This window comes from Chamaea fasciata, unplaced genomic scaffold (assembly GCF_029207755.1).
Source record: "Chamaea fasciata isolate MVZ Bird 193981 ecotype frontalis unplaced genomic scaffold, bChaFas1.0.hap1 SCAF_8, whole genome shotgun sequence".
Lineage (NCBI taxonomy): Eukaryota > Metazoa > Chordata > Aves > Passeriformes > Sylviidae > Chamaea > Chamaea fasciata.
Genome location: NW_027094093.1, coordinates 6,980,699 through 6,999,479, shown reverse-complemented (window position 1 = coordinate 6,999,479; position 18,781 = coordinate 6,980,699). Strand labels below are relative to the sequence as shown.

General features: G+C 40.5%; 1 long non-coding RNA gene across 2 annotated transcripts in view; it reads left to right on the top strand.

The window, feature by feature from the left end:
- Positions 1 to 18,781, top strand: part of LOC136292946 (uncharacterized) — a 61,733-nt gene that overhangs the window by 18,660 nt on the left and 24,292 nt on the right. The window lies entirely within an intron of this gene.

The window sequence follows — 18,781 nt, the reverse complement described above, 5'->3', positions numbered from 1 at the left end:
TTTGCATCGCTGACGTTCAAACACCTGAGTTTTAAAATTCCAGAACTCCTCAAGTCCAACTCCGGATGCTTGTGGTTTGCTCAGCATGAAAGTCTGAGCTTAAAAGATCAGATCTAAAGTACTGTCTCAGTTTCCTTGTTTAGAAACAGGGAACAAACAAACTCCCATTAGTGTGTCTGCTGCTCTGCTCCTGCAGCTTCAGCTTGAGTGGCTCCGTGCATTTCTGCTTGCTCTGCTCGTTAGGAACTGCTCACAATCATCCCTTTGTCTCTGCTGTCTTTCAGGCTGCAGTGCTGGTGCCCTCCAGCAGCTGGGAGCCTTGCTGCCTCTGGATTTGATTGATTGGGGTAGGGCAGCGCGGCTTCCCTGCAGGGCTGGAGTTTGGTGTCAGCATCACAACATTTGGTGTTGTCACAAGGGGTATGGCTAAGCAGTATGCAAACACTTTAGGAAGGATCAGCAGCTTGAGGTTTTCTGCAGCTGGTGCCCTCATGGGAGCTGTAAAAACTCATAAGGGAAGTGCTGTGCAGGCAGTGGAGTTCCTTCTCCAAAGCAAGATGAAGGGCAAAATCCAAGGGGATGCCATGGATGACGGGGTCATCCATCCGCTGGTCACTTATATTTCAGATAAATTTCAAAAAAAATCTGCTTTCCCTCATAAACTGGGGTTTACTCATTGGCACGGCGCAGATGTAGAAAGTCTGTTTTACAACTCGAGGGACACAACTTTTACCTGAGGTGGTGTGAAATTGAAAGCAAGGAACAGGTGCCAAATTCTCCCATCCCAGTAGGGGTTCTCATCCAGTAGGTTCAGTGTTAGACAGGAAACACCTTGGCACTCTTATTTTTCTTGCAGCACAAAGCCCATTAAAAATTTAATTTAAAAGAAAAGGGCATTTTAAATTCTCTCGGTTTCCACAATAAAGGATTAAGGAGTGCAATTTGAAATTTGTAAAGCCAAGTGTATTTTCAGATTTCACAATGAAATGTTTCACTTGTGCATCACCACGAGACCACAAGGCTCACCTCACAATTCAGGTACTGAGACCTCCAAGCCTCTGAGGTTCAGTTTTCACCTAGCAGCAGACAAAATAAATCTTTCAGCGTAGTTTGAAATAACCACAACTGATTAGAAAATGCTCATAAATTCTAAATGTTATTAGAGCTTTACATTAGTTCATCCCAAATTAGAGCTGACTCGGTGTTTCATTCAGCACATGAAAGAAACTCTTACTTTCAGGTTCAGCATGACACTTTAGCCTGCTGCTTTTGTTTTCCTTTGCACGGATAAAGTTTGAAAGGTAAACACAGCACTCAACATCAGCTCTGCCTAGCAGGGAACTGAACTTGGACCTCAGCTCTTTCTTAGACTGTCTTATGACAGATCCTGTAGGATACAGGGTTGCCTGTTTTCCATGTAAGTAAATTCTCATTTCCATTGGCACGCAGGAAGACTGATAGGAGCAGGAATGTGCTCCAGTTAATTTGTATGATTTGATATATAGGTTTCCACAAGGTTCAGACAAGCCACAGGAGGTCAAACTGTGCACTGGTGAGAATCAGTGTACTTGAGCTGATAAGAGGAGCAGTAACATTTCTCCACAGTGTAGCAAAGAGGATGCTATCAGTGCAGCACTGCCATTATAGCAGCTTGAGTGCTCGCCGCTGCTGAGGGTGCTGGTTTCTTTCCCTTTACCTCTCTTATTCCCAAGATGACAGCAGCAGCCACATTCAAAAGCTCTTATCTCCAGTCTGCAGATGGGGAAAAGAAGCGTGTGGTATGCTAAGGGTGAAATTTTCAGCAGAGATTAGGAAGTTGCTTAGGTGCCTAACTCCTGTTTTCAGGAGTGATACAGGGCCTTTTTAAAGCAGCTGTTCTGTTCACAAGAAACTAATCTACTTACTTACTGCAGGAAACATGCAGCTTTATATTAATCACAGAACAAAGAGGATGAAGGGAAAGTTCCACAGAACAGACAGGAAACAAGAGACAGGGAGGAAAGCAGCTCTGTCCCTTATCTCTTTGGGCAACTGGCTGACTCCCTGTTGACCCCTGTCTCATTCCTAGCTTGTGAAGAAAAATATATTTATGAAGATTTTAATTTTTAATTTCAGATAATAGAAGTTGCTTTCTTCTACATTACCTTTAACATTACTGAGTCTCTCAGTTCTGCTGCTTCTCCCAGTGTCTGGAGTTGCAAGCAGGCTGAAATCCTCCTGACTTCCTTCAGAACATCATTAGTAAAAGTAAGGGACTCTTGAACTCTGTGTCACTCCATGAGCAAACCCTGTCCTGGCATTTCCTTAGAGTAATGCTCTTCGGATAACAAGGATCCAGTTTCCCCGAGAATGATACACGGTCGGCTGGAGAGAGCAGATAGCTCATGAAACAACTGATGCAAGCCAGGTTCTTTTGGCTTAACTCTTTCTTTGGAGTGATATACACAAGCTGATTTTGAAAAGCTTATTTTACAGCTCTCTCACCATCTTGGCTTAAGATTAAATCTGAATGAGTTCTTGTCATCCTTTCCACTCAAAACTGGAGAAGGTCTGCTCTTGTCAGAGCTCATAGAGCTAGAAAGCATCTAAAAAAGGAATTGACTTGTCCAGACTGTTTTTAACTATTTATTCACCTCACTCCTAAAAAATCTGGATGAAACACAGATGTTTGATAATATTTTGTTCCATTCTTATTTCAGGGGAGCTTTAGAGTCTGGGTATTGCCTGTGACTGACCCTCCAGAAGAACATATTTAAGAAAGATTTGTCTGAGCTCTCTGTTGGAGATTGGTGTGTTGTCAGGTCCTTTCTGTGTCGCTCTAATCCCCTGGAACATGCAGCTGCCACTAATGCAGACATGCAGAGTCTATCTGGTGGCAAAACTCTGGCATTCATGAGAACAAAGGGTCACCAGGATTAAACTCTGCCATATCTAACCCTGCACATGCTGCTTTCTCCAGCCCTATGCGCTTATCAGCTGTGGCTTCCACACACACAAAGCCACGTCGCTGAAGTGCAGATAACTCATCTTGTCTGCAGAGTTAAAGATGACTGCAGTGCCCTGCAGCCCCTGTTGGTGTCACAGAGCTGCTCTGGTGCTCCTGCCCTTGCCCCAGGAGCTCACAGCACGTGCTGCTGCCTTTGAGACAGAAAAGAAGATAGACAGGTGAAAACATACCCATTTTTTGCTATTTTTTATTTTATACTACAAAACTCTCCTGGCTACACAGGATGAACGGGACAAGATTCATGCTTTCCCCGGATTTATACATGCCGAACTGTGTTCCATGTGACTGAGATTTATTCAGATGCCATAAGCTTGTCTTTTATGGAAACCAGCTCAATCTTTTCCTTGGTCCTGTAGCCTAACTCTGTGCTTTAGCCCCAGTGGAGCACCCTTTTCTGACACTGAGTTCTACCTACCTTTGGTTTTCCGTCTTATGATGGCAGATATTCAGCATCGCTTCTGGTTGAGACCATTGTCAGTCCTCACTGCAGCAGCCTGGATGGGAATGTTTTCCATGGCTGTGTAAAGAAATCCCAGAGGTTAATGACAGTCTAGTGATCGTACAGCCCTTTCCTTACAGCCCTCCATGTCATTCACTTCTTCTCTAACTTGGCTTGCTGGTATGCAGTAAATTTGCATGTGTATAAAAAACTTGTCTTTTTCTGGACTGCTTATCCCAGTCAATTCCCTCTGAGGTAATAATTCTGATTTCAGGTGTTTTCGCTAGACTTCCTTCTCCATAAGACTCCTCATATTCACGTTATGCCCTCAGCCCTTGTTCAGCAGAGCTGAATACACATAGAGGAGCTCTTGAATGTGTGTTTTGTACGGAACTCAGATCCAAACTTCCTTGTGGTTTTGCATTTTTGCTAAGGATTTTTTTTTCTTTTTGCTCCTGGGGTGTAAGGTTTACCAGAGGGAAGACATGACTTAATCAATGAATCAGTCCTGAGTTTGCAAATTCTTCTCAATTCATCCACCGAGTGCTTTCCATGTGTAGCTTAATCACGCCGCAGCTGAAGCTTCTGTCCCTGTATCCATCATGCCTCTGCCACAGGCAAGAGCCAACCTTACACCCCTTTAGCATCGGGCATGTATCAACTCCTCTGTGTGTTTCAGCTTTGAAACCTAAAATGCTCAGAGCTTTTTTTTCACCTTTAGGGCCTTGAGTTCATACCCTTTAGCTTGAAATATTCTTTGATGTGTATTTTAGCATTTTGTGGCTAAATACCCTTGCTTGAGGCATTTAGTTTATTTGATGCTGAGACATTTTAATTTAAATTACTGATTAGATGTTAACTCTCCTGTGACAGAAGCACACATTAGGAACCAGGACCCGCTCTATTATGCTTCTGCATTTTCATTCCTTTGAGCTGTTCTTGCTATGTGGGTGCAAACCTTAAGTCATTCAGTGCTTACAGTGTTGCTGTTAATCATTCTGCTTTAAGGCCTCGGCAGCTCTTCTAATTCTGTTTACAGATGCACAGAGGTGCCTGAGCTCTTACCTTCTGTTGCGAAAGAAAGTGTTACAGGAAGATCAGGAAGTACTAAAACTCAAACGTGTATCTCTGCCTTCAAATATCTGGCCCCAAGGGCTTGTGGCCCACCAAACAGCATCCCTATGCTTCCAAAAAAATGTGAGAGTGTGTACATTTTGTGGCAATAAAAGATTGGCACTTCACACAGGAACATTTGGAAATGACCTTTTAATGCTGGTGCTGAGATACATGTGGATACATGATACTCAGCTGGAATAAAGTCAGACCTAACAGGTTTATCAAAGGGTGAAAAATCCAAGTATGATGTTTGGGGATGAACTTGGAATGAAATAAATCTCCATCCAGAAACGTGTTCACCACCATATCTAAACATTAAACCGTTGCATGATAAATGTGCCTTGTTAAAAGGTTATTGCACGATACTGCAGCATTCAGTAATTGAGGTTTTGTCAGGTTTTTTTCCCCAAACATGAATAACTTGCCTACATTAACAGGCAGTTTTGCATGCAAGGTTCTGATAGGATTTCCTGAAAAAACCCCTGAGAAAATACTTGTCTGGCCAGACAGATTGCTTTCCAGTGATGTGACGTGCTGTCAGTCTCCCGAGGAACAAGACTTCTGACTGATAGCTAGAGGACGGTCACATACTGTCAAATGTTTGTCACAAGGAAAAGGATATGGGGAAGGGCTGCAAAAATTACCTAAAGCAGAATCTAAGAGCAGCTGTTGAGTTTGTGGGGAGACAGAAGCAGAGTTAATAACACAGTTGTATTTCTTGCCTGATAAAGCACTGTTGCTTCAGTGTGTATTAATTTTCTTTCACTCATCACGTGGCTTTTTTAAAAAGGACAAAAAATGTGATAAAAATGGTAGTTTCAGAAGGGCACAGAAGTCTAGTTTTGCACCCTATATTATGTTTAAAAAAGTTATTTGCCTGTACCTAAAATATGCAGAATACATTAAAACTGCAAAGCATATGTATTCCAAATGTTGCCATACCTCTTTGAAGTGATTTATAGGCAGCCTTGCCAGTTACGTTTTTCTTCTTTCCCTTCTTAAAAGAGAAGTAGCAAAGGCAAAAAAAAAAAAAGCAAAACCCACCTAAAAACTCTTATTCTGAACAGACAGGCATTGTTTACTTATGCTATGTAATTTTCTTTTTTATTTCCTGTGTGATTTTTCCTAGAGGAGGCACACACAAGGTACCAGTGTGGCTTGGCTGTGATTCTGTAGGCAAGGGACAGCAAGAGAAGCTCAGAGTTGGGACTTGTATCCCAGCTCACAGAGGAGGAAACCTAAAACTTGAAAAGAAACACTGATTATTGTTTGCATTTGTGCAGAGGCTTTTTAATTGCAGATTAAAAATGGTTAGTTCGATGAAATTTGTAACCCCAGGATGAGCATTCGTAGTCCAGCTGAAATTCTTCTGACACACTCAAGTTAAGGAAAAAAACCCCCAGTAGATTAGTGACAATATTTTAACAAGTATTAGCCAATTAGCAGGTCCTGCTTTTCCATTTGAATTCTCACTGCAGTGTCTAGAAGAAAGGAATTAATTAATGAATTAAGTGCTTTAACATTATTTGTTTTAAAGATTTTTTGCAAAAGCCAAAAGGTGTCAGAAGCCGAACGTTTCTGAGGCAGTTTGTCAGTTATTACATCTACATCCCACCAACGGCCTTGCAAGGGATGCTTCACCTGTGAAACTCTTGTTTAATATCGGCACAAATCCATTGACTTTGGTGAAAGTCATCTTTTCCACAAGTAATTCCTTATAAAAATGCTCAAAACAGCAGAGTTGAAATCTTAAACAGTAAGTTTTTGAGGGTCAATTGAAAAATGCAGGAAATTTCTGTTGGGATGCAAATTAATCAGAGAGCCACTCTCTATTCTCTAGGAGAAGAAAAAACAGAATTCAGAAATGCCAAGAAGAATCCTGCCCTCAGGCTTGCTTCCTTCCAAATTTGATTTCTTGTTGTTTCAGATAAACTTAGAATAAGTATCTAAGTTATTGGATGTCCATAAAAGGTCATCCTTTTGGATGTATTTGATATTTGCAGAATTTTTGTACGTGGTTTGATTTTTCCTTTGCTCTTTAGTAGTGCTGATATGCCTCGTGCATGGCTCTGAGCACACTAATCCACACAATGGAAATGACATATTTCTGATGTCAGTAATTGCATTGTTCAATATCAAGTGCAATGATCTCTGGAAATATTTCTGTTTAAATACCAACTACTACGCCGAAATGTCAAAATTTTAATTAGTTTCTGTTTAGACAGCTCATGCCAAGTGTACACAAAGTGGATCTTATTTCTGTACCTCGCAGAAGGTCCGTTCCAAACCCCAAGGGATTCCCCAAGCAGGAGGATTTTCAAAGCAGGTAAAATCAAGACCATCACATCTTTGCAGTTCCAGGGCATTCAGTGCTCTCTCTCTGCTTTCCTAATCCAGGTAATGTTTTCACGTGGTTGCGATTTTCAAGTCCAGTGGATAAAAATTAAAAGCAGTGAGAGGCTTGTTTGTGCGCTTGGAAGAACCCAACACTGTGCAATTGTTTGGAAGTTTGTATTGTCTCTTCATTCCAAATAGCATCTGTGCTCAATTGCACTCCATCCATCAGGAGGTGAAGGCTTTCAGAAGTAATGAAAGCATCTGAGAGGTGGTTTGCACTAGAGAGTAATGATTCCTCAAAAAGGCAGACAATTGGGTTGATTCACAGGTACTGCAGAAGGGAAAATGCTCCAGATGAAATGGAAATTATTTCATGAACCATCTCAGGATTTCACAGAAAGAAGGGGAGTTTTATTACCAATTATTCTCTGTGAAATAAGTTTGGTAACACACCATCATCTAAAAAGGAAAAGTGAAAGGTTGCTAAATTGGATATTTAGATTTTGCTAATGAGAATGGAGGGAGTTGTTGAACGTTGAATCATTCCTTGGCAGTTTTTAAACAAAGATTATCATTCATTCTCCTTTCTGAACTGACAGATGATGTTTCGTGTTGAAATGAAGCTTCATGACTTTTGATCAAGCCTGCTGAAAATAGCAGCATTCTGCTGCCTAAACTGCATGTTCTGTCATAACACGTTGCGCTAAGAGTCATGGGATGATAATTTGGAATCTCTGCAATCCTCTGCCTTCCTGAGGGATTTGTGGTTTTTTGTTTGAAGCAGTATGTGCCATGACATGGCTGCATCACTTTACCCAGCAATGAGTTTAAATGCTTCAAAATCAAAATATTTCTATTTAGTATTCTTTTGTTTGCTTAACACTGTCTTGAGAAAATATGTGGTGCATGTCCATGCTGAGTTTTGTGTACCACGTTAAAATCAGGCATCTGCCTTGCCAGGTATTACCTGAGCAATATTTACCAATGATAATCACCTCAAAGGTGTTACAGAGATGGGGACCTCCCAGGACATTCACTGGCAGCACATTCAGGCTTTGGGATGCTGCCAAGGGAAATCAAAGCTCTTGTTTGTTTCCCTCTCATCAGTGCCAGACAAACTGATGTCCTTTGTAGAGGTGTGTTCCAAATATTAGTTCACATTTTGGACAATGATATTCCGACAGACTAAATTTTTATTTTAAAATTTCCTCTTGGAATTGCAATCTTTTGAGCAACTTGTAAAAAAAAAAAAAAAAAAAAAATAAAAAAAAAATTCTGTTTCAGCAATCCATATTGAATCTGTGTGGCCTCTTCCACCCCTTCTACGTCCCAAAAGCAAAGCAGTGGAAAACTAAATAATCCAATCTGGCACAGCAGATGAGACAGGATAAAGGTGATGCTCTCTTCAGAGTTGGGAAGCGAGTGAATTTCTCCTGCCCTCAGCTGCATCACAGCTTGTTCCTTGTGGCCCCTTTTCTTAACATGGACTTTGCACTCTCCAGGTAATAATAACCAGTGTGAGGAGCTGCTTAAACTCCTCCCCTCTCTTCCCCCATAGCTGAGATTTGTGGTGGCTGGACTTCAGACTGAAAAGAGCATCCAGTTATCACTGAAAATCTCAGAGGTGCTACAGATGCAATTTTAGAAGAAGCAAATGCTCTTTTTTGTGTGTTCCGAGTGTCCATACGTAACAGCGGGAAGATTATGAGAATTTAGAATTGAGTAGTTTTCCTGCAAGGAGAACAGAGTTGCAAGGCACAAGCCTGGAAATGGCTCTCAGGATTTTTGGGAGCAGATTTTGTGGATGTAGGCAAATGCACAGGATTGTCTGGTGGGCTTTGTGTGTCTCACTGTTGTTGACCAAAGAGGAAACAAAACACGGAGGCTACTCATTAATTTATAGGAAACACAGGATAAACACAAGATAAAATGTGTTTTGGTCACTAGTCAAAGGACAAATGAGAAGAAAACAATTAGCTGAGTAAACAGATTTTGATACTTTGTTGATGTTTCCTGCAGGAGTACCTTGGAAATGTTGTTAATTTAACATTGAGCATCCAAATTCTTATTACATCAGCCGGCACGGAATGATAAAGCTGCCAATGACCTACACTGAGAAGTGAAAGAAAGAGATTAAAATGTCTTAGAAAGACAATCAGATAGTAATTGTGAAAGAAAAAAAATAATCCATTGACTGAATTCGAATAAGAGCTAAGAGTTCTGTCCATTTACTCTCTGGAGTTAATCTAGTGTTTTCCATCACTAGTCTGAAAACTCATGTAACATAAAAGAATCCTAAAAGTTTGTCTTTTTTTTTTTTTTTTTTTTTTTGGTTGTTATTTGTACTACTTTGCAGTATCTGAAATGGCAGACTTTGACTTAAGATTTCTGGGCACAGATGTTCTAAAAATACTATGTTAAAAAGCTATCAGAGTGAAATAATTTATTTCCTTTGTATACCACCCTGTTTGTGCCACATTTAACAAATGAACTGCCACCCACTGAAGTATTTCCATTTATACACCAGTAGATTTAGCAAGGCAAGATAATAATCGCTTTTCTTCCAACTCTAAAATAGAAGATTCCTTTTTTTTTTTCCTTAACTGAAATATGTAATCAAGTGTGCAAAATAAGTAATTAAGTGTAATGTTTAAAAAAACCAACAGGTTGGATATGGCTCCCTGTCACATTGCTTGGTCAATGATATTTTTCACAGTGAAATTCCTGCATCTTCTCAGCTGTTCCATCATCCCACCACATCCTACATCTTCTCTCTCTTGAAACAGATGATACACCGGAGGCTTTCCTTGAAAAAATGCCTTTTCCTTGAGAATTTAACAGAATGTTGAGAGTGGAAGGGTTAACAGCAGGTCAGGTGTTCCATGTGGGACAGCTGCTCTCCTGAAGGTGATGTTGCTGACCTCTGTGCTGTTGTTCTCAGGAGTGTGCTGCATTGTGGCTCACAAACTCTTCATGCTGTGATTTTTCATTCTCACTATAATGCGGGGTGTTTTTTTTCCCCCACAGTTCTTGGGTTAGTAGTACCCTGATATACATAACCTCACAGTATGAGCATTCTTGAAGGTATGGACAAAGACTCTTCTGGATGCTTTCTATGGAAATGAGTGGTTTGGGGTTTTTTTTCTTAAATAACTATTTAAAGAATGTCAAATCATAGCAGGAAACGCCAGAATATGAGATGCCCAAAAGAAATTTAGCTGAGGAATTTTTAATAAGAGACCCCTATTCTATGCTCATGGATGGTCTCTCTCATCTTGTTCCTTGCATTCAATTAGAGCTAATTACTGGTGTCTCTTCAGTTCATAATTCAGTTCAGCATCGTGCCCGTGCTTCATTAACAAAAAGTCCTAATGGAGAACAATGTTTTCCATAAACACAATAGGCTAAGTCCTTGGATCATAACTAAGTCTTTATCAAGCAAATCACATTTACCCACCCTGATCTCTTTTTGCAGGAGTCTTTGCTTTGTCGTCCCATTTTTATTTCCCCCATACATTCCTGGCAAAGCCTCCCACTCTTCATTCTGTTCTTCCCAATTTGCAGCCTGCAGAAGCAAGCCCCAGACAGTGCTCCTCCAACAGCCAGGAGGTCACTTACCTATTTTTCAAAGTTAGATCATGAGAGATACACATTCATTACTGCCCTATTTAGAAGCAAATTTTCTTGTCCCTCTCTTTAGCAGGGTTTACCCTAGGTCTTGGACTGCTTACTTTTTTCCCCCTGAATATAAATATAACTTCTTTTTCTTCTTGTTTGGGAAAAAGACAAAAAAAAAAAAAAAAGAAGCTTATCTTAGGAAACATTGGAAATGCCCCTCTGTGTTTTGTTTCCTTCTTTTGCAGTGATCATGCTGAACTCCAGGTGAACTTGTGAGAGAGATCTGTTCATGTCCTTTTCCATGTACAGTTTTTTTTTGGTTTTGAGGGAAGTGACATCCATTTATCCAGAGAGCTCTGTGTGGGCTCTTGTCAATGAGCACATTCTGCAGTCAGGAAAGGAGCCAGACAGGTATTTGTGTCGTTCCCAGGAACGACTTCACTGAGAGCTCTCATGTAAACACAGCTCCTGACAGTGTGGAATAGCAAAGACACCAGAGCAGCAGGCTGCTGATTAATGAGCTGCTGAGTGGTGCTGGATGCCTGGGAGTCTGCTGCACTTCTCTGGAAATGTAAGATAACCAGGTCTGCAGTGATCAGCACACCTCTCACATGGCCTTGTTTGATCTCTAAACTGTCAGCGGTGTAGGCAGCAAACTACAGATTACAGCCATGGCTTGAGATGTGCTTGGGAATTTAAGATATATAAGGAATGCAGGAAAAAAAAATCCAGCCAATGCCTTCTAAATAAACACATTTGCTCTTTTTCGTGGAGCTCAGAGCAAGGACAATCTCCCTCTGTAGGCACTGAGATCACATGGCTCATGGAAAAGCTGGAGCCAGTGGTCTCAGCATAAGCCCAGGTTGGCTAGATCAGAAATATGACATTTGATTACAGGGAGAAATATTACACAAATTGATAGAGCATTGAACAGACTTATGGCTGTCAGCTCAGATGATTCTGGAGCAGTATATCAGACAGAGATAATTGTATAATCGTAAGGCGAAAGCAGTAAACCCTCTCACTGCCTGTGCGGCCTGCCTTGGCCACACGGGAGATCCTCAGAGCAATTTGAGAATGAAGGCATTATATACATCAGCATCACTCAAGGAGATGAGAGCAGACATCCATTGCTCCTTTAAGCAGCTGTTGTATTCCATATCCATCAGTGGATCTCTAGATGGATATGAAATGGATATGGCACTTCAGCTTGAAATTTAAATCAGGAAGTGCCCAGCTACTATCTGCCTCTGGATGTCAGCTGTGCAGGTTATCACACAAAGGATGCAGGAGGAGATTTGGTAACAGTTGAATATTTTAAGCCCAGGTCATCATATAAGAAGAGTCTGTAACAGAGTGGCACCGTGTTTGTAAATACCACCGTGGGAAAGCTTATTAATAGAGCACATTTGTTCAGCTGAGATTAGAGAGGGAAAACTATTAACTTGCTATTTCTAATTAACTAATATCTATGTAAGATTTCCAGGCTGCACTGGTACAAAAGTGGATTGTTAGTACATTTTCCAGGAACTGGACCAAAAAAGGAATTAATAAAGCTGCACATCATTAAGTAGACTCCAGCTTCAACTTATAAAAGACCATTAGAACAGACTAATCTAATTTTCTTCATAATAGAAAACATAGAACTTGCAAGAAATAATTTTAATGGAAAGATACTTTTATGGAATCCACTGCTGCTGGTTATTTGTTTGAATGATTGATTTCCTTCGACATTTAAAACTACTGCACTCTATTTCTAGTCTAAATCATGTTTCAATTTTCAGCACAGCTTCTTTCAGATTAAGTAATCACTTTTACAAGATATTTTTCAATAAGAAGGTACACTTAATTTTAATAATCTCATCTTTTAACATGATCCTAGGGGTATTTTGACCATCACTACAGTGTTATAGGCATTTATATCTCTTCATTAATTCCATAGCTCCGCTCTGCACCAGCTGCATTTTCTGTCCCTGAAACACACTGAAGGGTGTGACAAGGATCTAGCCAATGGTTGCAAATGAAACTGACCTGTCACAGGACAAAAGAAGCTGCATTCCCTGAAACTGAGAGCTACTTTATGGTTAGAAAATGGTCAGAAGGAATGATGTATTTTTGCAATGAAATTAGATGCCAGAATGATTGCTATTTAACATATTTCTGCGTGATGGAAAAGAGATGAACAGAAAGCTTTCTGATGATGGAGAGCATCAAAACTGAGGAAGGCATAGACCATTGTTCTGCCATCTCACAGTGCCAAGCAAGGGGCAGCTGAAGTTCAGTGTTGATCAATAAAAAGCCATGCACACAGGGGAAGGCAAACAAACAAAAAAACCCACCTTCATATATATCATGGTAGTTCTAAATATGCCGTTACTGAAAGAGAATTTTAAGCTTATCTGTAGTTTTCTGTAAATGTTAAGCTTGGTCTTAGTTGGTGGGCAGGAAAGTGAAGGTGCTAGGAAATACTGAAAAAGAAGAGATGAAGCATCCCTAGACAGCTCCATGTAGTTAGGGGGATCTGACATTTCAAAATATTGTACAAGTCTGCTCACCTCACTCTAGAAAAGGGTATTATAACCTAGAAGAACACGGAGAATGTTAATTAGTGGTACAGAATACCTCCTGTATGCAGAGGAAGTGAAATAACAAGGGCTCCACAGCTTAGAAATTAAATGAGTGCACATGGTTATTATACAGGTTTCTACCATCCTGACTGACACAGGGCAAGTCTTGAGGGAATGATTATTCACAGTCCAAAGGACATAGACTAAGGCACACAAAATGAAATGATCAAGTAGACAGCTGAGATTGAATGAAGGGGACTTTTTTGTTATATGCATAATTAAGTTGAGAAACTCACACCCACTGATTTTTTTAAGTTGCTGCAAGTTTTGATTGGTTCAAAATGATTAAATAAATGATGGAGTGTTGAATAATGCTGATAGCATTGAGGCAACTGTCAGTTTGGGAACTGCTGGGAGCTCAGAGGCAGGGAAGGTATTGCTCCATCAAGGCTAAAATACTTCTGTGCCTCTGAGTTGCTATTGTTAAATGCCAAATACTGGGCTAAATGAAACTTTCATCTGACTTCTGCAGCCACCCCAATAATCTTTAGATGTCTGATGCAAATTCAGAATTCTAGTGTGCAGTCAATCTGTCAAACTAAGTATTATTTCAGCTTGTATGGAATATTTCTCTGTTTAAATACATTATTGTAACTTTCTTGGTTGCAATGTGACACCGAGCCCAAATCCTCATGAGCTCCAGGGAGAAATTTTCCATTAATTCCATCCATTAGCTAATTATTGGTTGTGTTTTAAGTCCAGGTTAGCTGTACCTTTATTTTACCCAGCTGCATATTCAGGCTTTCTGATCCATGAGTATTCATGACTGCATCAGGTCTGGGAAAGATTTCCTTTTAATCTGGCTCTGGTCTGGACTTACATGGTATTTAAGCAGTCATGATCTAGGCTGTGTATATGTGGGAAGATACTGTGTGTCTGTGTTTTAAAAATCCAGTAATGCTGCATGTTGTCCCTTATCTATTTGCTGATTGAAGTCTAATCATCAATCATTCAGTAGCCTTCTCCCGTAAGTGTTCTTATCACCCACTTTTCCCTTGGGCACTGCTCAAACCGAAACTATGTTGTTTGTTCACAGGGGGGTTTTTTAATGTCAAAAACTTGAAGGAATACAGAAAGTCCACACTTTCTGGGCCTTTTTTTTTTTTTTGCCTGAGTTTCAAGGTTTTTTTAAAAGTTCTGTTTCAGTATTATTTTTGTATTAAATTATGTTAGGAAAGCAAAGAGAGTGTCTTGTGTACAGCTGTGCCTCTTGTCCCTGCACTGCCTTTGTACTGTTGACTATTTTGGATGGTTTTATTGGACTACGAATTGGAAAAACGTTATGTTGGTTTATGTTGTCCCTGCGTATTTAAATTGTATGTGTTTCTGGAGGTCCCACACGTGTTCCCTCACATGCACATTGAACCTCGTGGGGAAAACTCTTTTGCTGTCTATTGAGGTGTAACTCACACCTTTCAGGTGTAGTGGACAGCAGCAGGATATGTCTCTACTGAAGCTTTTTGGTTTCCCCTCTACTCATATTAATATTTTTTACTGTTTTGTACTTCAAGATCATGTGTCCTCTGGGGTGTAAGATCTGTTTATCTCAGCTTTAAAATTCTACCTGTTTCATAGGAGAGATTATCACATTTATGATAAGAAAGCAAACGCTGTTTTGCGGCATTAAGCTCTCTATCAGTTCTCAAAGATAAGGATAAAGATGCAGAAGGGCAAATAAAATCAGTGATGTTAATGGCACTGCCTGCCACATCTTTGGAAGTTTAGTGAAACTTTTCAAATGTGCTTTACCAAAATATTGATGGGGAAGCAAAAATAGTGGGGAATGACGGCTTGTTCTTCACCAGGCTGTAGACAGTGAAATTAATGAACACTCTCTGACTGACATGAGTGAAGACCCAACCTAATTTAAGGTCCTGTCAAAATTTTTTCTTGAGTCATAAACTCAATAAACTGCTGCTGACTCATAAAGAGTGTTCTGCTACCAAAGAAAAAGAAAAAAAGAAAAAGAAGAAAAAGGCTTTTTCATGGCAACAGCAGTAGTTGTGATGGGGAATGATAAAAGGAGAAAAAAAATACTCTTTTGCTACTTATAGTTTCAAAGTATCTCAAAAATTAAATCAGATTGCATTGCTCTTTTCCCATTCTAAAGCTTCAGGGTCTCCTAAGGACTCTGCTTAAGCTGAAGTTTCTGTTTGATGAAGTGCCCAAGAGTTCAGAGGCATAATACCAACTGTGAAAAGTTCCCAAAAAAAAGTTAAATGTTGCCCTTTGCCCACAACATGCTTCACACTGATAGCAGTGAGAATTGTTCTTGTGAGTGAATATGTGACTGCCTGTTTATAGCTGACAGATCAGGATTCATAACCCCAGACCTCCCCAGCTGGAACTGGGGTTACTGTCTGGAGCACTTCATTTTAATGACTGCATGTCTTCATAACTGGATTTGGGACTTTATTGCATCGGAGCAGATTGATGTTAGCGCTCTTGAAAATTATTTCAGGAATACTGAATGGCAAAGACAGAGCGAGGAAAAAAAAAATCAGTTTTCAGAGGCCAATCCTTTGATCCTCCTGTCATCCCCATATGCAGCCAGGCAAGGCGGGGAAGCTGGAGAGACTGACTCAGTGCTGGGGTCAGAGCTGCTCCGAGCTGACAGGCAGCACCTGACGGATGCTGTCAGGGATGACAGCAATCCCTAAATTCCCAGCTCTGGCTGGAACACTCAGTGGGGAGCTGGACCAGGCTGGCAGAGCCTCATTACTGCCAGGGAAAGCAAGATTTTGTCTAATCGCCTCAGTATCAGGGTGTCTTAGTTTAGGAAGACAGGCGTCTGCCAGGGAAAAACTGGAGTTTCCCTTGGAATGGAAAATGTAAACCCTCTCCCTCCAAATTATTATAATTTTGCAATTAAGGGGGCTTTCAGGTGAAGATATGGGTGTAGGAATCACAGTTATTTACTAGGAATATTAAAAATACAAATGTAGTAGTACAAAAAAACGCAAGTAAACAAAAAAATATCCTAAGAACATTGACAGAGTCAGAATACAACCTGACAGCCTGTTGGTCAAGTAAGTCCAAAGTAAGTCCTCCTGGAATGACAGATGTTGTTCTGTTGAAGCAATGATCCTGTAGAAGGGTGTAGTTTTCCTCTGAAGGTCCAGTGGTGGTGAGATGGGTCCAGTTTTCCTCTGGGAAACTAGCTCAAACAGGCTGCCCTGGTGTTCTGAATCTCAGATTTTTATCCAGGTAGGAATGCTTGGCTCCTCCCCCTGGGTGGGGCATCTCCCAATGGGATGATGTAATTGTATCAGCCATGCAATGAGCCTCCATGGCCCATGAACAGCAGATATCCCCTGGAGGGAGGGTGGGTCATGGAAGAGATAAAGAAACACTGCCCCGCCTGGTTTTAGCAGGTGGCAATAGAATAAACACTTTTGGTTCTATCTTGCATTGCAACCCAAGACACCAGCTCTGGCTGCAACACTCAGTGGGGAGCTGGACCAGGCTGGCAGAGCCTCATCACTGCCAGGGAAAGCAAAATTTTATTTTAATCACCTCAGTGTGACAGACAGCCACAATGCCACAGGGGCCCTTCCCTCCTTGGGAGCTGCACAGTGCTGCTGTGGGGATACATGAACCTGTCTGACCTGCAAACACAGAATGAGGCTGGGCGGGGAAACCACAGCTCAAAGAAAAGTGCATGGTCTGCTGTGTGTGCACAGAAAATGTTTGAATATTCATTAAGCATGCCCAGGATTTTATGCTGTTAATTGAGATCTTTGGGAGTTTTTTACCTTGTGTTTATCCTGTAAGTCCCATGCCTAATTTAGATGGAATATGCCATATATTATGGAAAGAAAGTCTTTCTAAAACCCAGCCCGGTCTCTTTTCTGTGGAAGGTCAGTGGCTGGAAACACTTGAGCTTCTGACTGATTCTTAGCTGTTTGCAGGTGTCAGAGTAGGGGATCATAAAATGTGACCTCATTTTCATGTAGCACGATGTATGCATTCTGTAAAGTTGGTAACAAAAAACTCCAAACCCATCAATCCCTATTGAAATATCTATCCAGAGCTTCAGCTTTCACATCACAAATGCTGTTTAAAAGTTTATTTTTCAATTGTCTAGTTAAGGCAATGATAAATTATGCCCAGAAGTAGTGACCATAATACAACAGGAAAAAGGTTGCTTTTTCAGTTCTAAAATAATCCCATTTCAAAAGCAGTTGTTAAAATCAATTACTGAATGTGACATGACATGTAACTTTCCTTTTGCTTGACTTGCTCTCAGACTATTTTTTGAGTGGAGGAAGGAAGACATTATCCTAGCACAAGGAACTCAAGGGAATTATCAGGAATGTCTGTGTCCCCCTTTCCATTTTAAACCCAAGGGACTCAGCAAACAGGGAATCAGGAATGTGATTAATTGTGTCTGTTTTACATGGGAAGAATCCACACCAAGACCCCAAGATCTAATTAGAAGCTCTTCTTTAGGGCCAGTCATTCAAAACTTTCCTCTGAGAACCCTCCCAGCCATTTGTCAAATACTTTAAAAGTTATGTGGTCCAAAGCACTTATGGATGCATGCATACATTTGTTAAAATGTGTATATCCATTTCATTCTTGCCAACTTCTGCCCTATTAATAAAATCCCATTCCCTGCATGCTGAAACAATGACCTTTATATTATCAATTCAAGGATTCATAAAACAGATGGTGGAGACATAAAAAAAGGAAAGAGGGGAAAAAAAAGCCAGCAAGTGAAATCCCAGCGTGTCCGGCTGCAAGGACCAGAGTATATGTATCCAAATAATCCTGGAAATCTGGCTGGGGTAGCAAAAACATATGGGCTTAGTTGTGTTTCAGCTCAAGGGTAGCATGTAACTTCTTAGCATCTCCTCTTCTGCTGCTGGTAAACAGTGTGCAAAAATCTACCTGATGGTGATGAGGAGATACTTCCCAATAGGGAGGGACAGTCAGGATTTGGAGGATTTGTGCTGTTTGCAGGGTTCATACTGGTGTTGAATAGAGATTGTCACGTAAGGGCAAGGAAAAGTGGTACCAACGTGGCTGCAATGAAGGTGCTGAATAGATGTAAGCGAGAGAATTCTGTGGGTTTAAGCAGCAGAAGAGATATGAAAAAAAGTTTGTGACAGGAAGCTTATCTGTTTCTCCAAGTCTGTCAGTTGCTCCTGTGATAGGGAATTGCCTCGTTATTAAACTCTGCAAGAAATTAAAGGGGGGAAAAAGCGCTAAACTGTCATTAATCCATGTGATTTATTTCTAAGTCTTGGAGGAGGCTTCTGAACTGGACTTAGAAAGGATTCCTACTTGTTTTTGTCCTTAATCCCAAGAAATTGATTTGTGCATTCTTTTTTATTCTCTCTTGTTAACATAATACTGACTTTCATATTGCTTAAGCAAGAGAACTCCAGAGCAGTAATGTTCTGGGTTTTATTTATCAAGAAGTAGGAGGTATGTCATGTGTACTATATATATATATAGATGTATTATAAACTCCAAACCTGTCTGCAGATCTCTACTCCTGGGATTTACAACTGAGGTGTGGAGTCTGACACTTTATAAATTATTCTGTTCAGGTAAATGTGGTAATCAACAGAATTAAGGTACGACACAAGAGTAAAGATGGACTGAAGTGAAGTTGATGACAGACAAATT